The 25,093-nt window shown below is 43.2% G+C and overlaps 1 long non-coding RNA gene across 1 annotated transcript; it reads right to left on the reverse strand.

Annotated features, from left to right (window-relative positions):
- Positions 1–3,611: 3,611 nt before the first annotated feature.
- Positions 3,612–24,541, reverse strand: LOC114438835 (uncharacterized). Its single transcript, XR_003670994.1, has 3 exons — positions 24,307–24,541; positions 23,498–23,582; positions 3,612–4,125 (listed from the first exon to the last, which is right to left on the reverse strand). It is a non-coding gene; the product is annotated as an uncharacterized LOC114438835 (long non-coding RNA).
- Positions 24,542–25,093: the final 552 nt, after the last annotated feature.

Genomic DNA, 25,093 nt, shown 5'->3' on the forward strand with positions numbered 1-25,093 from the left:
ATGATGAGGCCTGGCACCGCACACACACACACACACACAGTTACAGAACACAGACATATGCGAACGTACCCCTCCTTTTTTGATCCCTTTAACCTCCATTTCAATTTCTATATTAAAATGTCTCCCATTGTTTTATGTGACTTGGCACATTGCTCCTTTGCTCTTCAATGTCAGTGGGCTGATAAATAAATCGATGTACAGTAAAGGGCAGCGTTATCATGTGCAGCGATGGGACGCCGCACGCTCAGGAGCAGCTCGATCCTCAGTCATTGCAAAGCTGTGTCAAGTTCTCCTCTGTGAAATGTGTGTGAAGCTGAACTGAATGTTGCACTTGTTTTTGTAGTTAGTATGGACAAATAATTACGTACATTCAGTGTAGGGCAACAGTGCAGGGCATAGTGTTTTATGAGTTTCAGTCCCTTAAGTCAAGGCGGTTTGAAAATGAAAGGACCTCACAGCGGCTTGAAGACTTACAGGTAATGGTGACTGGTAGGTAATTCTGATATGTGTCTGGTATGTGTAAACAGTTATCCTTGGTTTGTCCCTTTTGGTTACGTACTTCATACATATTCACATAACATGAGGTTGATATTTCCGTCGTTGAAAATAGAACATATGTTTATATTTGTCCAACCAGAGGGGGCAGGGAGTTGTCGGAATGCTGGCCACAAGTGGTGACTTCGGATAGTGTCGGTACTTTGCTATGAATTGTATGTTTTAGGATGAGTTTGATCCAACCCTTCTATCGTCTTTTTAATGTCTCACTGCAATTAAAAAAATACAACAACACAAGTCACCCCCCCCCCCCCAATCTCAAGCCTACATCCTAACACAGACCATTGCAACTGTATCTTCACAACTGTTTGCCAAAATTAATGTATTATTTTACTAACAAATTACAGCTCAACAGACTGAGCAAAAATGGAGAAAGTTAGCACTTTAGCATGTCATTATGATAACATGCTGCAGTCAATCAGAAATAATTATCCCAGGGGGAAACTGCTTACATGCCAGGTGCTCCATGCATGAACAGAAATAATAACAGGTTAGTATTATAAAATATGGTAAGGTAAACTAGCAAGTGAAATAAAATAAAAATTCTAAATAACAATAAAAAAAACTCGCTCAGTGGCGCTCTGTAAAAAAAAAATGGCAGAAATACATAGAGACATCTCTAATAAGGATATAGTGCAGTTCGCTGATAATTCTTTAATTTGAGACTTTTTACAGGACAGTCATTTAGGACGTTAGTGCATAACTAGAAAGTGCACTTCCTGAAGAAACTGCTAGTGTGATTGCAAAAGCACCATTTGCCTTGTTTATAAAGACAGCTGGGAACTATGTTCATAGTTTTAAAGGACGCGTCAGGTCCACTGACAATGCCAGGTAGAGAAAAGCGGCAACGTTGTGTTGGTACTACATAGACATGTATGCTATAAGGTGTATGTATAAGTACTTGTGCAGCCACAGTAATAAAGAGGTGCAATATGTAGAGTGACTGATTAATGAGAGAAAAACAACAATGGGCCTAAAGCAGAACCTTGAGGAACACCACAATTTCATCAGTTCTGATTGTAATAAATAAATATTCCCGCTGAATATTTCCTTTGCAGCTCCATCATGTTTCATTACCATCAGTGAGCTACTTGTTGTTCAGCAGAGTAAACTGTATTGAAAGAAATTACATACTGGAAATATTTTTTCAAAGTATCTCAGAGAAGGTGTGTGCTGATTTCAAACAAATCACATTGTGTTTCTCTAATGCATGGCTGCTCTACAGGTTGAGGTAAGCTGCCATGATGGATCGCTCCTGCCCTTTTTGGTGTTTTTCTTTTTTTTCTTTACTTGCTCGAGAAGATGTAATGCCACTGATTTTCAATAATCCCACAGATTTAACGGGTTGTAAACACACCGAGGTTTAATCAAAACCGCTGTCGGTTTGTTTGTTTATTTGAGAGTTTATTTGTAACGTGCATGTTCTGCTTGATTTCTCCATTTCTGCAACGGCGCTCCCAGTCTTGACAAGCACTGTTTCATCCCAGTGTAATTGCATATACAACAACCACCCCCACCCCCACCTCCCCTTCCTATAATTACTCACTTGCTCATCACACCCAGGACATGAAAAACTGAAAATGACCACATCTACCATTTGCAGCAGTGTGTGTCATCTTCATCGTGTCTTCCCCCCTCCTCCTCCTCCTCTTCTTCCCACCTCCACAGCCTCTGTAATGCCTTCCACTATATCCCATTCGTTAGCATAGCGTCTCCTCTCCGCTGAGCCTCGGCCTCCCATCTATCATGGCGGACCAAGGCAAATGGAGCTTTCAGCTGAGTGGTGATAAGGAATCGCAGCCACATTAAAACATCTGTCACAGCTCCAAAGCCACGCACAGCGGGTGATACAGCGGCCCGAAGAAGAAGAAAGAAAGTTGGGGGAACAGGAAGTGTAGAATGATTCATTAGGAAATGATAGAATTTTGTCTTCTTTATTACAATTGTTTTATCATTATTATTCTAAATTATTTTATTCCCTTCATACCTCATTCCAATACACACAACAACAAAGATATCGACAATAATGTAGCTATCCTATGACGCAGAGGATCAATGAAATGTAATATGTTTATATTGTGTTTTATATATTTTTTTGTTAAACTGAGTTCTTCCTTAGCACCGTTGTATGAAGGCCAAATTCAATAACAGTTTACATTTAAAGGCATGGATTGTGTTATCTGTAATAATAGTTTTAAAGGTAGATAGAACATAAAAAACACTTGAAAACAAATAGAATTGGCATCCAAACTAGAGGTCTTCCTGCCTCAAATTTGTTAGCAAAGATAATATATATGTATATATATTATAAGAGACATTGCATCATACTGCTGCCTGTGATCTGCTTTTTTTGATGTTCATCATTTCATCTATAATCTTAATTTTTGGACAGGTCCACAACCTTAAGGTAGTCACGTCACTGTCACTGTAGCAGTCAGGTTTAAATAAGCATAAACCTCTGCCTACAGTAAAGGTTCCTGAATTTGTAAAAGAAAATAAGAGAAGGTTGTGTTTTATGATGACTGTGAAAAGTTTACATTTTCTGTCCAAATTAATTTCTGTGCAAAATAAAATCGACATGGATCAAAAAAAAAAGACAAATCCTTCTTGCCATGTAGGTTTTGTTCATGTGCATACTGTAAAAATATATATTTAGGGATATACAATATGTGGTTTTGATCATTACAAAATATTAACATGAAAGTAAATAATAATATATAAAAATAAAAAATATAAGCTATAAGATTGACTTATGTGTATAATTACATATTTGACAGACTATTTTAATAAAAACTAATAAAATAATAGGAGTTCAATTATATACTGTTAGATTCAGAATACTAACGAATCCCAAAAGTAAACTTTCATTAGGATTAAGTGGAGAAGTTCAGCACTTGGATAGCAACAACAACAACAAATGAACTGCTGACTGTTGTGTTACATGCTTGTCCGTAATAAGCAAAGATTATTCTAACCCAAAAACCAACATATACCCAGTATGCACATCCTCCAAGTAAGTCTAAGCACGAAAGCAAAAACCACTTCAGGAGTTCATATCAGCTTCTGTATGAGGCTTTATTGATCAGACAGTGACAAACATGCACACACACACATACTACAAAAGAACAATAAAAAGGTCTCCAAAGTACAATGCAATTACAGCGGTACACAACACAAGTCCAACTTCACCAACATCTATAATGACTTACCTGCCTTGTTTTATTCAGATTAAGCAAATGACTTCAGTGTCTTGTGGGTAATCTGTGTGATAGAGATAAATCCGTGCACGTTTTGTATTATCCACAGACGTCTCAGTCCAATAGCATCACTTTAGATCAGTTTTCTGCTGAGATTCCTGTCCACTTTTCTGTTTGTTTTGTTTGTTTGTTTGTTTGTTTGTTTGTTTGTTTTTTGGTCCCTCTGTCCGGAGCGATCAATGCACAGCTACAGCTGGTTGAAGGGGACCAAATCCATTGAACAGTTGATTTGGTTCCATTTTACCAGCTTTAGCAAAGCATTTTGGGGGGTTGTGGGGGGTGCTGTGGGAAAGGTGACAGAGGTAGAGGACACCTGAAAGAGAGCAGAGGACGGAGGCTGATAAGAAAAAGAGACACTTTACACACGAGTAGCATCAACATAAACACATCAGGACGCTCTGAAAGAGTGTGTGTTCCTGCAAATATGTACAAAAAATTAGCATAGAAAGGAAGAAAATAGTGTGAGACACAAAGGAGAATAACAGTGTGATGAAAAACAGGGAGCAGGGCCCTAAGAGATAAGAGAGGAGTGCATATAAACGATGGCTGCAGACAAACTTGAGAAAACAATGAATTCATCACCTGACTGCCAATAGTGCTAATGAAGCCAGCGAATAGGACAGCAGGAAAATTAACTCTCATTGACCTCCAGCACTATGTGGAACATCTCTTCCCCTCTCTCTCTCTCTCTCTCTCACACACACACACACTGATGCTGCTGCTCTCTGTGTTTTGCTCTTCTCACTTGTATCCCATGTTTTTTCAGGCCTGTGGTTCGGGCTGTGCCACCACACAGAGATGATGTACTCAGCAGTCTTTCCTGCTAACTGCACTGCTCTGCTCTGCTCGTCCTTGGAGCAACTCACTCATTTCCTGGTTCAATTAGCCTAGCTAATCATTTAATCATTAGGAAATAAACTGTTTGAGCAGAGTCTTGGCCCTGGAATCCCAGCTATTGATATTTCCTGCCTGTTTTTTTTTCTTTCTCCTGCCTGATAATTGTTTTAATATACAAAACCAAGCACATCCATCAGATTAATGTCCTCAAAGGATTGAAAAAAAGCAAATGTGGAAATATTTGATTTGGTTGTGATTGTGAAGTTCTGCTCAGCTCTGAGAAGAGTTTTAGTGTCTCTCATCTCATTATTATTTTTTGTTTTGTTTTATGGCCTGAAACACTGTTTGGATTCAGAAGCTGACGCATGCAGTTACACTAACTGTCTTCTGACATCCCCAGGACCAAAGCAGCTATAGCTAAACATCTCAGAGCCCGGTCAACAGGGAGGTGGAGACAACATGCTCAACAAAACCGCAAAGACCCACTACAACACCTGGCTTTTATCTTGGGGAAGGGCCAGATCTCTCCTATAGTCGGACTCCAGGGGGGCTTACAGCTCCAGCAAACATGACACACAGCCTCATAACTGTTCTAACATCCTCTTTGTGTTCTCAGTGTCACATTCCTCCCCTACATTCAAGTGAATTTCAAGCCAGATTCAAGACAGATTCTCTAATCCCACATTTCTGACCTGTCCCAGAATTCTCAATTATTTCTTTACGATTCAATATGACTTTAATATTAAAATTCTAACTTTAATCCCAGAATTCTTTTTTTATACTTCCTTAACCCCAGAATTCTTTTTATACTTCCTTAATCCCAGAATTCTTTGTTTATACTTCCTTAATCCCAGAATTCCTTTTTTATACTTCCTTAATCCCAGAATTCTTTTTATATACTTCCTTAGCCCAGAATACTTTTTCCTCCTCCTAACTTTAATCCAGAATTTTAATTTAACTAATCTTTTATGTCCTATGTTTTTAAATAAATCTTCACGTTGTGTATCAAAGCCTGCTGTGCATTAGAACTCCATTACTGTCAAAAAATAAACTATTAAAAACACGCAGTCAGCCATACTGTCCCACTGCTTGACATGTTTCTTCGTGTTCATCAACACACACACACTCATGCACATACACCATGCTGCTTCTGCTGCTGTTTAGCAGAAAACATGGATGAATCCACCACCGAAAACAGTCCTAATCAAATGCACTATTTCCTCCACGGTGAGTAGCATTTGTTAAAAACTACAGTCAAAAGTCACAGCTTGCTGCGTAAGAGTGCATGTGTGTGAGAGATTACACTGTCAGTCCTGTATTAAAGCTGTCCACCCTTTACTAGATCACAAATACATCAGCCTCACTGCACACAAATCATTTAAAGAAGAAGAAGAAGAAGCTTAAATACTGGCATGTTCACTCTTTCTTTCACTCTCCCTCCATCTCTCTTGTGTTTAATAAACGTGTCACCCAAGAGACTGGCAAATTGATGAGGAGGATGCATCCTTGAGTGAGAAATTTTAAAAAAAAAAACAGAAGAGAAAGAGAGAGGAAGAGTAAGAAAGCTGGAAGTAGCACAGGAGGAGAGGGTGAGCGTGTATGGCCTGAATTTTCCACATGTCCCAGAGCTGCAGTTGTTACCTCTGCAACATGCAGCACTGCAGCGAGCATGTGTGTGCGCCGGGCTCTGCGCTTCCAAGCATGTAACCTGTATGGACGTTCTCCTCTATTTTTGATCTCACAGGCGCCAGCCCATGTACCACTTCTAATGATCTACGACTGTAAGACGGGCAGCGCAGAGCACAGGTGTGAGCTTCTGTGTGTGTTCAAGCGCGAATATCAACTTCAAGAGGAAGGAAGCGCTGCAATCCTTTTCATAGCAGGATTTTCAGTAGATTAGGGGAAGAGGATCCCTTTGCTACGCTGTCTTGCGCTTTATTCTGGCAAATCTGTGGCCTCACACACACACACACACAGTCATCAAACAGGCAAACCTCCTTCACCCCTGCTCACCTCCACTCAGATCCCACATCAAACAGAATCATTACACCCATAGCGTTTTATCATTAACCTCGCTCAGATGCCTGCTGAAGGCTTCAGCGCTGCTTTCAGGTGTCAAGATCACAATAAGTGTTGTGCATTTGTATGTCTTTTTATCTGTGTGTTATGTGGGTCGGCTGCTGCATCTGTGTGTGTGTGTGCACTCATGCTGCTATTGTAGGTGCCCTCTATCAGGCTGACTGCATGGCTGGAGATAGGCCGGCTACTTGTCTATTCTGGGACTGTGCTGCCCGCTGCATTCCTGCCCTTATATTGGAGACCAAAAGAGGGGGGGGGGGGTGAGGGTTAGGGACAGCTGGACGCTGGTGGAAAAGGGAGAGAGAGAGAGAGCGAGTCATGGTGGGGAAGGTCAGCAGGGGTGCGCGCCGTCCCAAGGGAGACTTACACAGTACAGGTGGTGTTACGGAGCAGCTGCCAAAACCCACCACTCTGTACGCTGGAGGAGTGACACTTTGAAACCAGTCCCGCGGCGGACTCTGTCACTCTTGCTCACCGTGATATTTTCATTTCAGATGTACGGCCTGACACCCGAGACCGCATTAATACGACCTGCTCCCATCACTCTCTGACCACGCTCTCTTTCTCTCTCCTTATCGGGAGAGAAGTGGCTCTGAGCGACTGCCGGGCCACGGGTCTCCGTCCATCCACTAACCAGAGCCTCACTTCCTGTAACGTCCTGACACACTGCGACTGACAGTTCTGAGGGCCAACATCACAAAATAACCATTCAAATCCTCCTAATCTTCTTTAACATGGCATTTAAATGGCGCGGATATAGACAAAGCATCCTAATGAAAGACTGAGTGGATGTCTGATGAAGATGTTTGCGAGTAGGTAATTAGCCTAATGCAAGGCACGGTATAGTAATGAAACAAGCTGACCTGTGATCAGGCTGTAAACTTTATCTTCTGTGGCTTTATTTCTGCTAATTACAGACTGACTAGAGGCACAAGGAGGAGTGTACATTATCTAAGTGAGCTCTGCAGGTGTTTAGAGCGAACCCGTAAAATAAAAGTCCATCAGAAAACCTGATGGACTTATAGGAGGGCCTCATCTGTGGGGCCATGTGCCCCCCGTTTGCCATGAGGTTAACAGTGCTAATGCTGCTGCAGTCCACTGCAGACACTGGCTGGCTGAATGACTGGTTGGCTGAATGGCTGGCTGGCTGGCTGGCTCCCTCTTTTCCAACCCCATCCTACGCCCTCCCCCTTCCCTCCCTCCCCTGCATCCCGCATTTGGACGTGAGCAGCACCCAACGGCTGACTCAGCACTATTCCTGCGCCTGATTGGTTGATCAGAGGAGGAGACAGCAGTGTAACAGGACCCTTTATCCCCCTGCTGCTCAACCACTTCCTCCCTCTCTTACCCTCCCTGAAGATAAAACACATCTGTCGGATATTAAAAAAAAAAAAGACTTCCTGACCTTGCGCCGGTGCTCGGTTCAGGTGCCGCACCTTTCTTTATCAGCCCGCTCGGGGTAACCGCGGCCTGCGCTTGATGATTCTATCTCATAAGGCTTACATCCTAACTGTAGTTGATAATGTGCCGTGACTTTGACAGTATCTCTGCGGACACAAACAGCACTGCTTGACCTTGTGTCATCCTTCGGGCCTCCGCAATGGATAAAATGCTGTGGTCACTGTTGGCTCTGGCCCTCCAGTGTGTTACTTCACGTCACACACACGTCTCATGCTTTGTGATTATTGCCGTGTTTATCCTCCCCCTTTCTTGATTTTACCTCAGGATGATTTAATCCTCAAAGCGGTTTTATTTCTTAACCTTTTAATCTAACGGCAACACCCTTAAGGCGATCAATAGGGCTGGGTATTACCATCAATTTCCTAGATCGATTCGATTTCGATTCTTAGGGTTTTAAATTGATTAATCACGATTCAATTCGATTCGATTCGATTCAATCTGAATCGATTCAATCTGCTCTTAAATAATGAAAATATACAATACGTTGCAAAATACACGTCTTTATTTTGTAAATTTGACAGTTCACATGTAACTGTAAACAAAACTGTCTTATCCTACTGTATTAAAAAAAGTGCAAATGTAAAAAGTGCTCATATGAATGTTGCAGAAAATTGCACTTTTTACATGAAAAAATTTTAAAAAAGTATTAAATATTAACAATCGTAGAAACTTAAGCGTAAACTTAAACTGTCACACAGAGATCCTTGTTGAGGAAAAGGAGCTCATTGACATTTGCTGACTGTATTTTCATTCGTGTCACATCTTTCACAGATGTATACATCACGGGGATCACAGTTTCATTCAGATGTTTACGCTGCACCATAACGTAGTGTGGTTCGAGCACCTGAATGAGCTGCCGGAATCCTTCAGTTTCCACTGCCGAGTATGGGCGTAAATCTCTGCAAACAAAAGTTGCGATGGCCTCTGTTGTCTTTATGGGCCACGGAGACTCTGACGGTAATGCTGGCAGGTCCTTCAGTTTCTTTTGTTTTGCTCCGGGCGGTGTACTGTCGGAAGCTAAGTTTAGCGTAGTGTGGTACCTTTTCAGGTGGTTTCTGAGGTTTGTAGTAATCCTACAATAACTGAGCTCTGATTGGCATATCTTGCAAACTACCTTGGTTTTATCAAGCTCTTCGTCCTTTGTCCTTTTAAACTTGAAATGATTCCACACTTCGGATTTCATTTGGGATGGCTTGCCGAGCGGTGTTTTCCCTGCCTTAGCCATTTTGGCTGCGTGCCTGAATGACGCGACGTACGACTGCGCAGCTGCGTCATCACGCACCAGAGCGCTGAGGGAGGAAATCACACAACACAAAAAAACTCGATCTCATGCCCTGTGAATCGATAGTGCAAAATTTAAATGGAATCGATCCGAAATCGATTAAATCGATTTTTTTACCCAGCCCTAGCGATCAATACCTATTTAGATGATATATTTAATTACGGGCTTACACACACTCGCCCTCCCCTTGCATTTCTTCAATCCAACATGTAAACAGTGTTTTTGAACACTTATATAATATCACTTGAGGAGTGAGAATATGCATGTTAAACCTCGGCATACGTGTTGTCTAACAAGCCTTCCAGCACCACACAGACCTATCAGGTGCCAGGGTGCAGCAAAGATATCCTCCCAGCCAATCAGATTTTTATGTGTTGGAAAAAATGCTGAGATGTGGTTTCACAGCTGAAGTGGAAGTGATGTCTAAAGATAGCAAATAGCTGTAATTATCTGCCCATAAAGCTCCAAACTTCTTGGCAACATGGTGCAGAAAGAAGCTTCTGTTTTACCAAGTGAGGATGAAAAAGAGTGAAGGGCAGCGCAGAAGTTAACAGAAAGAATTGTGCATCTTTGACAAAAAAGGAAAAAAAAAAGAATTGTGTACAGCGGAGAAGACGTCATCCGCTTTTGTCCGCGGGAATGATGTCATGATCCATATGCAGTGGCTGCCAAAACCGCAGCAGACCTGCCTCCTGTCTTCACCTTTCTTTCTCCCTCTCTACCTATGCAGGCTTATTCTCACTCCGAGCACGCTCCAACCCCCCTCCTCCTCCACCTCTTACCCCTCCTCATCCTCAGCCCTCCCTTTTTAACAAACCACCGCCGCCACTTAGGTATTTTAGCCATGCATTCATTAGAGGCCGCAGCAGGGGCCGCGGCAGGGGCCACAAAGGAGCACTTGATATACGCTCTGTCATGAAACAAAAAAAAAAATCCAATGCGGTTAAAGTCAGAAAAGGGTACTCGGGCGTAAAGATAGCCCCGACTGAGATGCTTTTCTATTGTGAGTGGGACACTCTGAGCATGAAAAGTGCACAGAGAGTGAAAGGCTTCATTACAACTGCTCTGTTTTAACTTGGGACAATAGGAACTGAGAGAGGTCCCGGCTAGTTAGAGCCATCTAGATTAGAATCTGTGGCAGATCAGCCGCTTGGTTGCTTGGGTTGGGACGGGTAATTGTGATTAGAGTGAGTCAGCAAAGCTTGATACTGCTTTTCTTATAAGACAATTTTCACTTTTCTGCACAACAGACCCCTGCTACATTCAACACAGACACATGAAGACACTTCTGATCGCTCATCCAGAGCAAAAAGTAGTCCTCGAAACTTAATTCAGATTTATTTTTTGGATGAAATGATTGATTTCTTAGCCTGCTTATACTGACAATTATCACATAAAGTCTGTGGTTCCTCTAAGCTATGAGGATCTTTCTAGCATATTAAGGTGTTTTGATTTTACTTCACTGTTTTAGTTCTCTCACTATTCTGTTCTAAATAGACATTGTTTGCTTCCCATGCTGCCTCCAAACAGCTGACAGACACAATTAGCGACTAGCTTGTGAGCATCCATCCAAGCTAAAAGTGAATGTCGGACATATTTATCATATGGAGAGAAACAGGACACCAAATAAATGCTAATTTTGCTCCGCTGGATGTGTAAATGTGTCACCGTTTGCTAACATATTCACTACATCAACTTAAAGTGTGTTACTACATGCTGTATTCTGTTATGCTTCACATCAAAATGTCATTTGTTGCTTGCACTATTACAGGACATGTACCAGTAGCATACACTGTGTTTTTTACAGTGTATTGAGGGATGAAGTCAACTTGAAAAAAAATGTGTGTAAAAATGGCACATTTTGAAAATTATTTAAAAAAAAGAAAAGAAAAAAAGACTGATCTCATTGACTATGGGACTTTTTTCTGTCATCTCTTTATGTCCACTCTTCTCCTCTCCTCCTTCAGGGATCTTTGCGGTTGCCCTGCAGCTTTTAATGTTCCACAAGAACCCTTCCTCTTGCTTTAACTTTCCATCTCTGCCTTGCCACGGCTATGACCTGGCTTCAGAGTAAGTCCTCTCAGTTGTGTGTCTGGCCACAGGCTGACCGCTGGAGACAAATAAAAGGATCACATCTAACAGATACATTGCCATAATGCAACCTTGGGGAGTGTATTACATTACTGTATGTGACATGCAGCTTCCAGGTTAGCAAATGTTAGCACATGTAGCGCTAAAAACATTTCCTTAATCCATATACTTCCTGTTTCAATGCTATCCCTTTTCTATCACATACAGATTGTGCACTGTGACCATAGTAGCCTGGTAGGCAAAGAGGTGGAACGCAAGTGGAGTGAAGGTAGATGGAAAGTCGTGGAAGGAGGATATTGGTGCTGTGAGTCCCCCTCAAGACCACCATGTTAGATCTAGAAAGCTTGAAAACCACCCCCTTCTGCTGATATGATGGTGCATCAACACAAGTTATTGGAAACTAAACGGACATGAAATGATATGTAAAATGGTAAAAATGCATAATAATAATAATAAGGTATAACTCAGCATAAATGACCTCAGAAACTAGCATGCATATTAAATGCCTTTTGGTGATACCAGGCTGGCTTGCCTTTGTATGTCTATTAGGTACAAAGTCATACCCACTGTGGAGGAAGGCTTGCTTTGTACTCCTCTGACCTAAAACAATATTTGACGGCATCAAGGTGATGTGTTGATGCCCGTGGATCTGACAGAAGCTGGATGTTTTCACTCCATCAAGTGAAATCCTTTGAAAGGAGACCATAACTACTACAATAGCCCCGGGCTAACACACAGCCCCACTCACACCACTCACTAAACCTATAGTTTCCACAGTAGCCCTGCTGCTGCTGATACAGCACTACTTGTGCTGTGTAAAGCCCACTGTTACAGATGGTAATCCAGCTATCATATACTGTAATAGTCTCAGTGCAACAAAATGGAAGCAATTATCTCAAAGCACACAACGATCGGTGGAACAGATCACAACGCATAACTCTTTATGGGTTGGGGAGATTTACTTTCTGAGGTTGACTCCCTCTCTCTGTGTAATTCATGTTCTTTACGATCACCCTCTCCTCTCTTTTGTTTCTCTTTTTCCGCTCACTATTGATCATTTCTTCCTTGGCTTTCTTGTTAGCCATGACCCCCCCCCCCCCCCCCCACCCACCTTCCATATGCATTTCACAGATCTGATGTAGCCTTTGTGCCACCGCTCCTGTCCTCCACCTCCCTTCCTTTTTTCCCTTCCTCAATAACACAAGTTGTGAGCAGTGAGGGCGATGACAGAGGAATGCTAACTAGCCTTGTCCTGATGCTGCACTCTCCTCCCCTTAGATATATATGCACTTACAGGAGGGAGGAGAGGACCGACTCTGTGCTCCCCTGTTTGACTGACAGACTCCCTGACTGACACGGTCATTTTAAAAGCTGACAGGCCGCCACTGACTCACTGTTTTTGCTGCCTTGCAGGCTGCTCCACTAATCTTCCTCCTCTATCGTCCTGTATCGTCTAGGCTGGCTTGCTGACTCCCTGACACTCTACACTCCTGCGTGCTGCTCCCAATTATACGCCTCCTCCGGTAGTCTGGAGGGAGATGGATGCACAAGGCCTCTACAGACAGCAGGCACGTTAGCATACGCGAGGCTGGGGTTGTTGTACACACAAACCACACGCAGTTAAACAAATACGGGTTCCACTCTAGATTCCAATGCACATCCATGAAGCTAGTACCAGACATTTTGGATTAATCTTTCGACAGGAAAGACCATGCTAAAAGCTCTTTGTGGCGCTTTTAGCTTTGAGTATAAAAGCTTTAAAAGAAATCACATCACTGTCATTGCATTTAAAACAAACATCAAGCTAACAGTGATGCTGAAAGACACAAGTTGCACCAAAGTCAGTACGATGTATACTACTAGGAGTCAGCTCCGACACAACTCTGAACACACAGTTATGGATAGACACAAGATTACATCCAAGAGAGTAGTCTATGCGTCAGTGGACTTCTGAGGACCAGACCTTTACATGACACAGACAGTGACTCTAATAGATGCAAGACTGTCCCCATGCAGAAGCAAGAGACAACATGAGGATATGAGGACAGGGTTCACAGAGAGGCCAGACAGATGGAAATACGGAAGGACCAACATTACACCCTGCATGACTGTCATCATGGTGTATGAGGAACAGTAATTTGATGATAAGCTTTTATAACAAAGCTAATACACAAAAATGCACATTTGTAAGTAACATTCGAAACTTCGCAACACAATTTCATCCCATTACACGCCACGTAATGTAGCGCTTCGTGCACAAATCCTTCACTTGTTTTGTAAAACTGTGAATCAACCATTTTACAGCATAAAATGACTGTGTATGGCTCCTACTTGCAATGGAACTTAACCCAGAAGTGCTGGGTTAATTTGTGTCACTGTGCAGGAGTCAAGATTCAACATGAAATGAATCTATGGGACGACACTGGGCTGATCGCTGATCTATCACTAGCAGACAGCCACTATGCTAGCAGACATCATCTTCCAAAGCTGCCACACCACAGACATTTTTGTTCCTTTCATACACAGTCTAACACAATGACATCATTTTATAATACAGACAAAGTCACTTTTAGTCCATGTCAGAACCGAAATCTCCATTTTGACGGCTGACGGTCGCTCACATGCAGCTACCAATATCTTGCCGATAACACTGTACATTCCCATATTTTTTTTTTAACACAAAATCAGCTGTCAGTGGTTTGAGCGGGTTGCTGTTAAACAAATCTGATCGGCAGATTATCTGTATTTTAACAGATAAACCAGAAGAAATCTTTTCAACTTTGCAAGAATCAGATCCTCCTGTCCCTGTCCCACTTCATGGGCCCCCAACCCCCCAAAAAAAAAAAAACCCTCACACACACTCTTCATTCACTGCTCTCATAACCAATAATGGAAATAACAATGTGCCCTGGAATGCATTATATTCCCAGCTATACCTTATGAGATACATCACTGAAACTCTGCATTATATTTCCCTGAGATGCCTCTCCAGGCAATATATTTTTGAAATACTGCAGGAGATGGATGTGCTCTGAGCCTGGGGTGGGGGGTGTATTATAAAAGATAGTGGAATGTATATTCTAATATCCCAAATGCATTTTTGAACTAATTAGAGAAAAATGTGTTTATTCTGGGGAGAGTGATAGTGTCCGACGTGTGTTGTCATGAGAAGAAATTAGAGGGTGGGTGGGGGGGAAAAAAGACTTTTTCTCATTTTTTGGTCAACTGACAATTACTGTGTTGTAAAATTGTAAATGTTATGACCTTATAAACACAGACAGAGTGTAATTAGAGTATTAGGATGACTGTAAACTCTGGCAGTAATTACGGGGAGGGGTGGGAACGTGCGTGTGAAAACGCTTAATCTCTGGCGAGCAGTCGCAAAAAGAGGGGGACATTAGAGGAGGAGGAGGAGGTGGAGGAGGAGGATGCGGCCCACCGCCGCCGCCACCACCAACGCCACCACGGTGCCCTTGTTCCTTTAATTACTTCCCTCTGCTTCACAGCTTCACTGCATAACAATTATCCCGTGTGTTCATTTGAAAGGGAGCGACCCTCTCCCCTCATATCGTACAGTAATGGACAGGCTCCGGTGTCAGCAACATCACTTGATGTAGCCGTTAAATTAGACTCCAGCTAATACAACTGTCTTCTTCCTCCTCCTCCTCCTCCTCTACTGCACCATAAACAATAAACAAGAGCAGAAGTAGCCCGTAGCATTGCTCAGTCCAGATGTGAAGTTTTTCCTTTACCTCCCTGCGTCACATCTTTAAGAGGCCTCAAACGTGCATGGCAACAAGTAAAAACAGGAGAAGAAGTGGAAATAAAGCACAACCATATACAAATCCAGCTGGTGTCCTGCGACTGTTACAATCTACAATAGAGTTTTTATTGGTTTTTTTTTTTTTGCACTGTGATCTTACTATTTGTGCACACACACACTCATACACACAGTGGGTAGGAAAGGGGCTGGGTCTCTTTGCAGTCTATTGGAGTCTAATTCAAGCAGATGTCTGTTTAATTGATCGAAACAAATTACCTCAACATTGATCCCTGTCCCGGTGTAAGGGACTGATCGGATTTTTTGGAGGTGCACTGCATGTGTGTGTGTGTGTGTGCCTGGAGCAGGAAGATGCTGTCTGACCACTCATACAGAATGTACAGCTTAATTGCTAAATGATAAATTTGCTTTCAGATTATGTTGTGTTTTCTTAATCGATGGCGTTAGAACCGATGCCCCATTATTCTCACATTAAAATGGCGGGCCAATTAACTGATTGACTTTTAAGGCCCTTAATTATGAGCAATTTATTAGATATCATAAGTCATTTATTATCTGGGCCTTGTCTTCTTTCTTTAAGCTGTTGTCATTTAGTCACTTTTCTTTTCATATAATGTGTCTGCCATCATTTTAATGACACGTGGGACCTCTTCCTGCCATGTAAAGGAGAAAGCATGCAACTATTTTTCCTTTCATGTTATTACTGTAACATTCTTGATTTAAATAATTATCTTTTAAAGTGTAATTTTTAGGATTAGCATTAAGATTAGATTTAGGATTAGGATAGTCTATGTGGTGTAGTAATATTCAGATTATTATTATTTTTAATGAAAACATAGTATTTACTGACGAAAGTTACACTTTTGTGCTATAAAAATTCTCAATATTTCCGAGAAAAAGAAAATGGCTCCTCTCTACTTTGCAAGGCAGGGTCAACCTCAATACAACTTCACTACATGACACCACTGAATGCCACATACATCACAACCAGTGCAAAAGTATAGAAACATGGCTGCCAGTCAGAGAATATGTTGATTTTAGGCTAAAATCACTGGTGTTGAATGAAAAGAAAGGAAAAAAAGAGAAAGAGAAAGAGAAAGAGAGAGAGAGAGAGAGAGAGAGAGAGAAAGAAAAAGTAGCAGGAAGAAACAACGGAAAAGTAAAAAAGAGAAAGCAAGAAAACAAAACAGAGAGAAAAAGAAAAAAGAACGAGAAAGAAATAATAAATAAAAGCAGCTTCTACATCTGAGGAAACAAATCAGCGAGCTGCTGCCCTCGGTGTAGATGCATTACATCCATGTAATGTGCACATATGAGAGAAAATAACATAAACAGCCAGATAAATCAATACTGCAGCTGCTGGTGATGCTACATATGTCCTATTGCAAAATTGCCAAGTATCTGTGTCCATATGCATTTTATTTACAGCGGCACATGTGACATATTTGTGTGTGTGTGTCTGCCCCATTGTTTGAGGAATGACTTTGTGGTGGGTTCAGATGTACATTTCCCCAGAGATTCACTTTAGAGACATAAACATAGAATGGGATATAATAGGCTGCGTCTGTGTCCTTGTATCAGGACGAGACGACACATACATTACCACTCCACTGCATCTGTTTCAACTTCCATTACTCTTTACCCCTATTATATTCTGCGGATTGCTGGCGATGCACACTTACTATAAACATGATTAAAAGAGAGAGAGAGAGAGAGAGAGAGAGAGAGAAAATCCTGGCAATAAACTCTGACACTTAATATAAAAGGGCTGACTTCACAGTCTCATCTCCACCATGCTCCTCTGGTAGATGTACATACAGCAGACAGACGTATACAGTGGCACAGGTGCATATTTAAGAAACCCATCCAGCCCCATTACTACACAATCGACACTTTCATTTTCAAATATTGTTATCAACTGCAAACTTGCTCTACTATTTATAACAGGTTTACTTACTGGTATGCACACAACATCAATATGCATGATACACACTGTGTATAATAGTCACATGTAGGGATGTATGATGGTCAGTATAAATTAAATAAATGTGTGTATAAACATATTATGATATATTTTTAGACATTTACACACTTAAGGGCCTCAGTTGTTGTGACGGTGACACCAGAGGTTTATCTGACAGCCAATCAACTCAAAAATAAATAAAATAAATACTGCAGTAAAATATTTTATACAACCATTCACCCTGTAAGATAAAGAGGAGGATTCATGCCACTTCTTTTTAAAAATTAAGAATGTGAGAATTATGAGGCATGAATCTCAGCATTTAAGAAGTTCATCCTGATTTTGGAGAAAAAAAGGTTAAAAAAAGGGAAAAGTGAGAATCTCTAAACATCAACAGGGGTCAGATATAGGGCAAAAATCCAATATTTTATCTCTAATCTCATGTAAGAGTGTTTCTCTGTATGGCACATTCAGTACACTTCATCCTCTGATCTTCTCATTGACAGCTCTGATGAGTAGTATCGAGATCTTATACGTAGGCTGTGCCTGCATCATATAATAAAACGTCGTTCATACAGCTCTCATAAATCTGGAAAATGCACATGTGGCTACATTTAGGACCCACATTCCCACTCATAATCTCAGTCGGATTAGTTGACAGAGCGCGCTGAATGCAACTTTCCTGCACACATACTGTACATACAGTCAGCTGCACTGTAGGTCATGCATTAAACTCCCACATTCACAGAGGCAGATTTTGTTCAGTTGTGACAGTCAACGTTCCACATGACTGATCTGTATGTAACCGCCTCTAATCCCTCACTGGGCCCGTGGATTACTAGCTTCTGCCTTTGCCCTCGCGTGGAGTCCAGAACCGGTGGACCAGGCAGCCAGCTTTACCGGTCAAGCTCAAAAAGAAGGGTTGGAGAGGGGGGGTATGGGAGCCCTGAGAAGAAGGTTTTAAGGTGTGTTTGTGCGTGGATAGATGGCTGCCTAGCGCGTTGCCGTCGGTTTACTTTTAGCGGGGCCCCCCCGGTCGTCCGGCTTTGGCTGTCTCAGCACGGTGCCGCAGTCAGCATTGTTGCATATTTAATGTCCTGATGAGAGCTTCCACCTGCTGACACAGGCAAAGTGACAGAACAATACCCGCCCAACCTCCCACCCCCCACCCAACTCACACCCATACACACACATGCACAGAGGCCCTGAACACCATCATCAATCCACTCTCTCTCTCTGCCTCTTTCGCCTCGCCTCATCTCACACGCTCACTCGCCACAACTCCCTCCGCTCCGATCCCACTTCAGTCTACGCTGCTCTCTCGTTTCCCTTTTGTCACCCCCCCCCCCACCCTCTCCTCTCCCCCCTCCTCACCCTCACCACTGTGTGCCCTTCTATCTTTGAATTCTCCCACAGTACAACGACCTTTCCCTCTGGTTCTTACAAATCACTGCAATAAATCCCTCCAACATAAAAACACATACACGCTTGTGCTTACAAATACACTCACACACACTCATGTTCTGTGCTCAGTTGTGTTTCACACATTTCTGGACTTTGACGTCCTCTTCCTTGCTAAGATTTGAGCTGTCTTTCATATTGATGGCTAATTAGTTTTGTAACACACTGCGCGCATTGTAACATTAAACAATCCTTCTTGGCACAAAGCGGCTCTTCTCCTTCATGATCCTTTATTAACATGTTTTTTTTTCTCTCTCCTTGTAAAATAAGATTGGCAGGAGGTGCAATCTACCCTCCCATTCCACCTGATGAAGGCCATATTACCGCACTGAAACTGGCCCAAATAACACCTAAACAGGGACAGGTAAACCCTAACTAGGTCACATACAGTATTTATATACAAAGTAGGCCAAAATACATACACTAAAAACCTGACAAGATTGTTATGCCTGCTCCCAAACCACACCCGGATTGTTACAGCACCCACACACACACACACGCTGCACCATACCTGATCAGAGATAAAGAATTAAAAACAACAAAACTTGGCAGGCTCAGCAGGCTGAAACAGATATCATGTAGTCTGACATTGTGGTTTAGGCATGTCATGTTTTTTGTCACCTTCCCCTCTCTCTTAGCTAATGCCATTAAAAAAAATCAAATCTAAGGCCTTTGCAACTGAGGCCAGATCCAGACAGTGTGACTACAACACAGGCGTCTGAGCGCCGTAATCTGCTGGAGAGGCCTGTAGCCAGGCTCTGCTCCTTCCTCTTTCGGACCATTCTCTCTGACCCATACTATCCATTAGCAAGCATTTAATCACTGCACCATTTACTGGAAACTGCTGTCTGTCTGTGGAGTGTGTATGTCTCTGAGTGTGTGAGTGTGTGTGTGTGTAGTATTAGCAAATTCATACAAAGCAAAGATCTTCTTGACATCTCCGCCCAAAATAAAACTCCACAAAAGAGAGTGAAAGAGATATCAAAAAAAAATTCTATTGCAGGGAAAAACGGAAACTGCTGACCAGAGTTGTTGCAGCTGCATCCACACTTTTTCTACTGTATGCATCTCTCTGCAGCACCAAGCTGACTGGACTCAACTGGGCCACAAAGTACACCACATATGAACTGAAAGCATGTCCTCCGCTGTGTTTTTTTTTTTTGTGTGTAAGTGTAAACATTTCTTTCAGATGCGGCGCTGTAATGTATCCCAACCTGGGATACATACTTCTTTACATTCCATAGTTGCTCTTGTTCATATGGGCATATAAAGAAGTATGTCCCCCAAGCAGGCCACTGTCCTTGGTGGCGCATCAGGGCCCCCAACCCCCTCCCCGACCTACCCACCCACAACACACACTCAACGGGGAGGAAAAAATGTTGAATCAGGATCCACACACACACACACACACCGCTGAGTTGCACACCTCCAAGCTCCTTCAGGGTCCCCCCCACCACCTTCCATAAGCATCAATAAGCATCAATAAGTTCATACAAATGTGCACAAAAATGACAACTTTTCTGGCAGCTTTGCTTCTTGTTCCACATTAAATACCCACTTTTCTCTCTTTAAACTGCATTACTACACCTTGTCCAGCGACCATGTGTCCGCTCAGCTTTGACATACTGTACGTTATGAAGCAGTTTTTCCCTCTCTATATCACTCACACACACACTACACAGGCACCCCGGCATGCGATTCACCTTGAGTGTCATGCTTTAGAGGTGCAGCTGCAGCTGAGGTGATGGGTAGGAGGGAAGGCTGGGAGGGAGGGAGGGGTAGGGTGGGCTAGAGAATGAAGGGAAATGAGGGAGATGTTGCACTTACCTACAGGCAGATGTTGGCTAGAAATCTCTCTCTCTCTCTCTTTCTCTGCCCTCCTCCTCCTTCCTCCCCCCACCACCTCCTCCTCCTCCTCCTCTTTGCTTCAGCCGGGCTGATGCGCCAAAGAGAAGAAGCAATAAAGCAAGAGCAGGAGAAGAAAAAGGGAGAAGAAGAAGAAGTGCTCCGCTCTCTCTCTCTCTCTCTTCTCTCAGTCTGTGTCCCAGGTGCTGCCTCTGCAGTCTCTGTTTCGCCACACACACACTCTCTCTCTCTTTCTCTCTCCCTCTCTCACACACACACACATTCTCTCTCTCGTTCTCTCTCCTTAATCTCCCCCCTCTTCCTCACACTGAAAACTTTTAGTCCGGCACACAGCTGCTCTTCCCACCGGTCCTCCACCACTGAGAGCAATTCCTCTTTTTTTCTCCTCTCCCTCACCTCATTCATCTCCTCTCTCTCTCCCACATACACACACTGTCCCATGCAGTCTATAGGCTGCCATACTATGCAGTCGCCCCCTCACTGCCCACTCCCCTCTATATAGCATGTGCTCCTATTCTCCCTCTCTTTCTTTCTCTCTCTCTCTGTCCTGCTCTCACACACACACACACTCTCTCTCTCTCTCTCCTTCTACAGTAGCGGTCCCATGCTGAGTGGACAGTGGTGATGAGGCACACACAGTAGACTAAAGGAATGTCAATATACGCTGTGTGTCAATCTGTAAATGTATGTCAGCATGTGTATGTGTGTGTGTGTTCAATTGCCCTTGTTGCATTGGTGAATCCCATTCACCTGAGACCCCAACCCCACCCCCACCCATTAGCCTTAGCCCCTGATCTGCAAGCAACCCCCCCACCACCACCACCACCACCTCAACATATACATACCTCCTCACCCTCCCCCCTTCTGTCTTCCCCCCTCCCTTCTGTCCTCTTACAGATCAATACCAATTTACAGGCAAATGCACAAAGGCTGAGTCGCGCTTTTAATGAATTGAACCATTGCTAGCGTCAGGCATCTAATGAAGGCTCTGAGAGAGGCGTTAAGAAAACCTATGGCGGGAGCAGCATAGAGAGGGGGGTTATTGAGAGTGTGTGTATTTCTGGAGCTTTGTGCAGTTTTGTGTGTGTGTGTACTGTTACAGTACTTTCCTGTTAGCATTCTACTAATATCAGGCTACTTAGTTAAGCAGGGATACAGCAGTTAAATACAGAGATGTCCCAGCATGCACTGCTCTCAAAGTCTTTCTGCACCTTTGGACAGTCAAACTCTCACCTTGAATGACAATTACAGCTAATCAAATCTCCATGAAAGCTCACGTTTAGGTTGACACAGCACAATACTGTCTCCATAATCTACATCCTTGTACATGCAAATACACATTTGTGCATTTTTGTCAAGCTCTGTGCACATATTACACAATTGTGTCTCATCCTGAACCCAATTTGTGTAGCCACAACGTGAATATGTCATCTTCCGTACCCCCACCCGATAGCCCTTTTGTGTGTTCCTACCACTGTGTAACCAGTGCCATAGGGGCTGCGCACATCAGCCCAGCCCGCCCAGTAATTAAACTAAAAGTCTCTTCCATAAATCACACTCGTCCTCTCTCACATTCCTCCCATCTTTTTCTCTTGCAGCGATGGAACGAAAGGTTTTGTAAATCACTAGCCTGGGCTGGTAAACGAGGGGGACTTCACACACACACACACACTCCAAGCCTGGCTTTGAACACAGACATATTACAAAGAATTAAGCTGCCTATCCACTCCGGCCTCTGTTGCTTTCACAATATCCCAGGTAGGAATTATCCATGGACCACATTGCATGAGAAGGACAGTGTGTAAAATGCACCTGCAGGAATTGTACGGCATGACTTCTGTAATCCTTCCCTTTTCATCCCTCCTCTTTCTGTACACTCAGCTGCAGCAAAGTTTCACACCCGGCATGGGATCAATTGCTCGACTAAAAGACAGACAGATTCCCTTCAGACAGCTGCGTGTCTACTATAACAGCTACAAACCGCGCTTGGCGGTGTCCTACAGGGCTGGGCTGGGATACCCGACACTTCGCCACGTCGGGCAATTCACCGTGAAACCTGTCAGGGCTCTGGATTGCTTGACAGACAGCTGACCACTGCTGATCTCCCTGGTATCTGCTAACTGGGTAAAATTAGCCTGGACAGGACAGCAGGAAAAGAGAGATAGAGAGAGAGAGAGAGGGAGGGAGTAGATACAGAAGGATAGGAGCAAATGCAAGACACTTTTAGAAGCTTGCTTCCACTTTAAACCTCTCTCTCACTCTCTCTGGAGAGCGACACATGTCCCGTCTATAGATAGAGCTGAGGCCCTGTTTGGACACTGGGGCACATTAGAACACACCGATAAAGCTCACCTGTCCTGTAGGCAGATATATTACAGCATGGTATGTTCTGCTGCCATATGGAATGCTGTTATATTTAGAAATGAGGGTGCTGCTTAAAATTAAAACGGAATATGTACAAAGGAATATTTTGGATGTAGTGTGTAACAGTGGAGGATGAATATAACTGAATTCTACACACAAGTTTCATAAACACATGAAATGCATGTAACCACTTCAATATGGCTGAACTACCTGCTTAAAAAACACTCAACACACAGTGTGAGTGCAGCACCTCAGGGTTAACCTTTGACCTTTTAACCCTATGCGAATGACTACAGACAATTTTTTCCCATCATGCCGCAGCTGTCTTCGTTTTCTTTGCCATAAAAAAAGTTACAATTTCTCTCTACCAGAAGCTAAGAAAGAAGCGTGTGTAAAAAAAAATGCTTACACACACATTCACAAAAAGATGCAATGAGTGGGCACAAAATAAAACAAAAATACACACACACACACACACAGAGAAACACTTCCACACCTACCGTAGTAAAGGTGATCCAGATAGGGATGGTGGCCCATGCAGAGTGGAGCAGTCACTGCAGGCGGAGTCTCTCTCCTCCCTGGGAGCTGAATCAGCGATGGAGAGTTTAAGGATGCGGAGAATAGAGGAGGAGGAGGAGGAGGAGGAAGAGGGAGAAGAGGAGGAGTGAAAAGAGAAAAGAAAAAGAAGAAGAGGAGGGTCACAGGACTTGTACTTCTCTCTCACTGGATAAAAGCGAGGAAAAAAAAACAGGTGGGAATAAAAAAAAATATATACATCACAGACCCCCCATGCATGTAGAAAAGAGAGCAAAAAAAGCAGAGTGTGTGTGTGAGAGAGAGGATTCGATTTAGAAGTGATGACTGAGCGGTGAAATGCGTCAGCCGGCAGCTGCCCGTCCCTTCACACACCACACACCAGGCCATGTAAAGTTAGAAGGAAGACAGCTGATCAGACTGCCAGAGAAGGAGATGGAGCGAGATAGTGAGTGCTGACAGAGCTGAAGGACAAATCGGGAAGAGGGACGGAGAGGAGGAAGGGAGGGAGGGAGGGAGAGAGGGAGGGAGGGAGAGAGGGAGGGGTGGAGAGAATGAAAGAGTGAGTGAACAGAGACAGCGGTGAAGAAAACAGGAAAAATAATGTAAAGAAAAAAAGGCAGCAATAAGAAACACTGTGTAGAAAAAGGGTGATGGATGGGAGAAAGGACAGAGCATGGTGGCAGGGGGTAAAGTTTAAGCAAAAAGAAAAAGTAAAAGGAGGTTAAAAAAAAGAGAGAGAACAAATAGTGAGCTGTTAAAAGTAAACTCTTACTGTTTTGTCTTTCTTGTCCTTTGCTCCCATATTCAACTCCACTTCCAAGAAATCCAGATCAGTGAAAACAATTCCTCCCAAAAGAATGGTTAAACAAGCAAAAACATTTAGCATTAAAAAAGAGAGAAAAGGTCACCTCATACCGCTCACAGGTAGTGTTTATACTTTTTTCAATTTGACTGTCAAAAAAAAGCAAGTCAGAATGAAACGACATCATGGGGAGGGGTAGCGAGCGAGAGCTTGAGCGTAAATCGGAGGAAACCCCCACTGTCCGAGGGTTTTTATACCAAGGTAAGAACCGGAGACGCGCACCCCTCCACCACTCCACCCCACACGGCCATGCTCCACGGCCTTATTTAGTGAAGCATGGCAAAAAATAGCCTCTGCTAAAGGGGTGGGGGGGGGGGGGTGTCTTGGTAAAGTGGATGGGTGGGAGGGGACAGGGGGCGAGGGAAGACTAGGAGGTGAGGAAGGATGGGCGGGTGTCATGAAGGGTCCGGTTGGGTGGAGGTGGAGTTCACTTTTAATCATTCTGTCTGCTCTTTGACTAGTCTGGCCTGACTTGCCTATCTATGTTTTTCCTGTTGTCACCTCTCAGTGAGTTGTGTTGCTGTCCAACAGATTCCAGTGCACAACACTAGTTTTGGCATGCTGGGGTTCTGAAGGCTAGTTTTTTTCTAATCAGAGACCTGATTATTGAGGAGCCTATCAATGTCAAGGGGTTGGACCACCAGCGGCTGAAGTAGTAGTAAGGGTAATAACAGCATATTTTCCACTCAGTCAGTTC

The sequence above is a fragment of the Parambassis ranga genome, chromosome 7, assembly GCF_900634625.1.
Source record: "Parambassis ranga chromosome 7, fParRan2.1, whole genome shotgun sequence".
NCBI lineage: Eukaryota > Metazoa > Chordata > Actinopteri > Ambassidae > Parambassis > Parambassis ranga.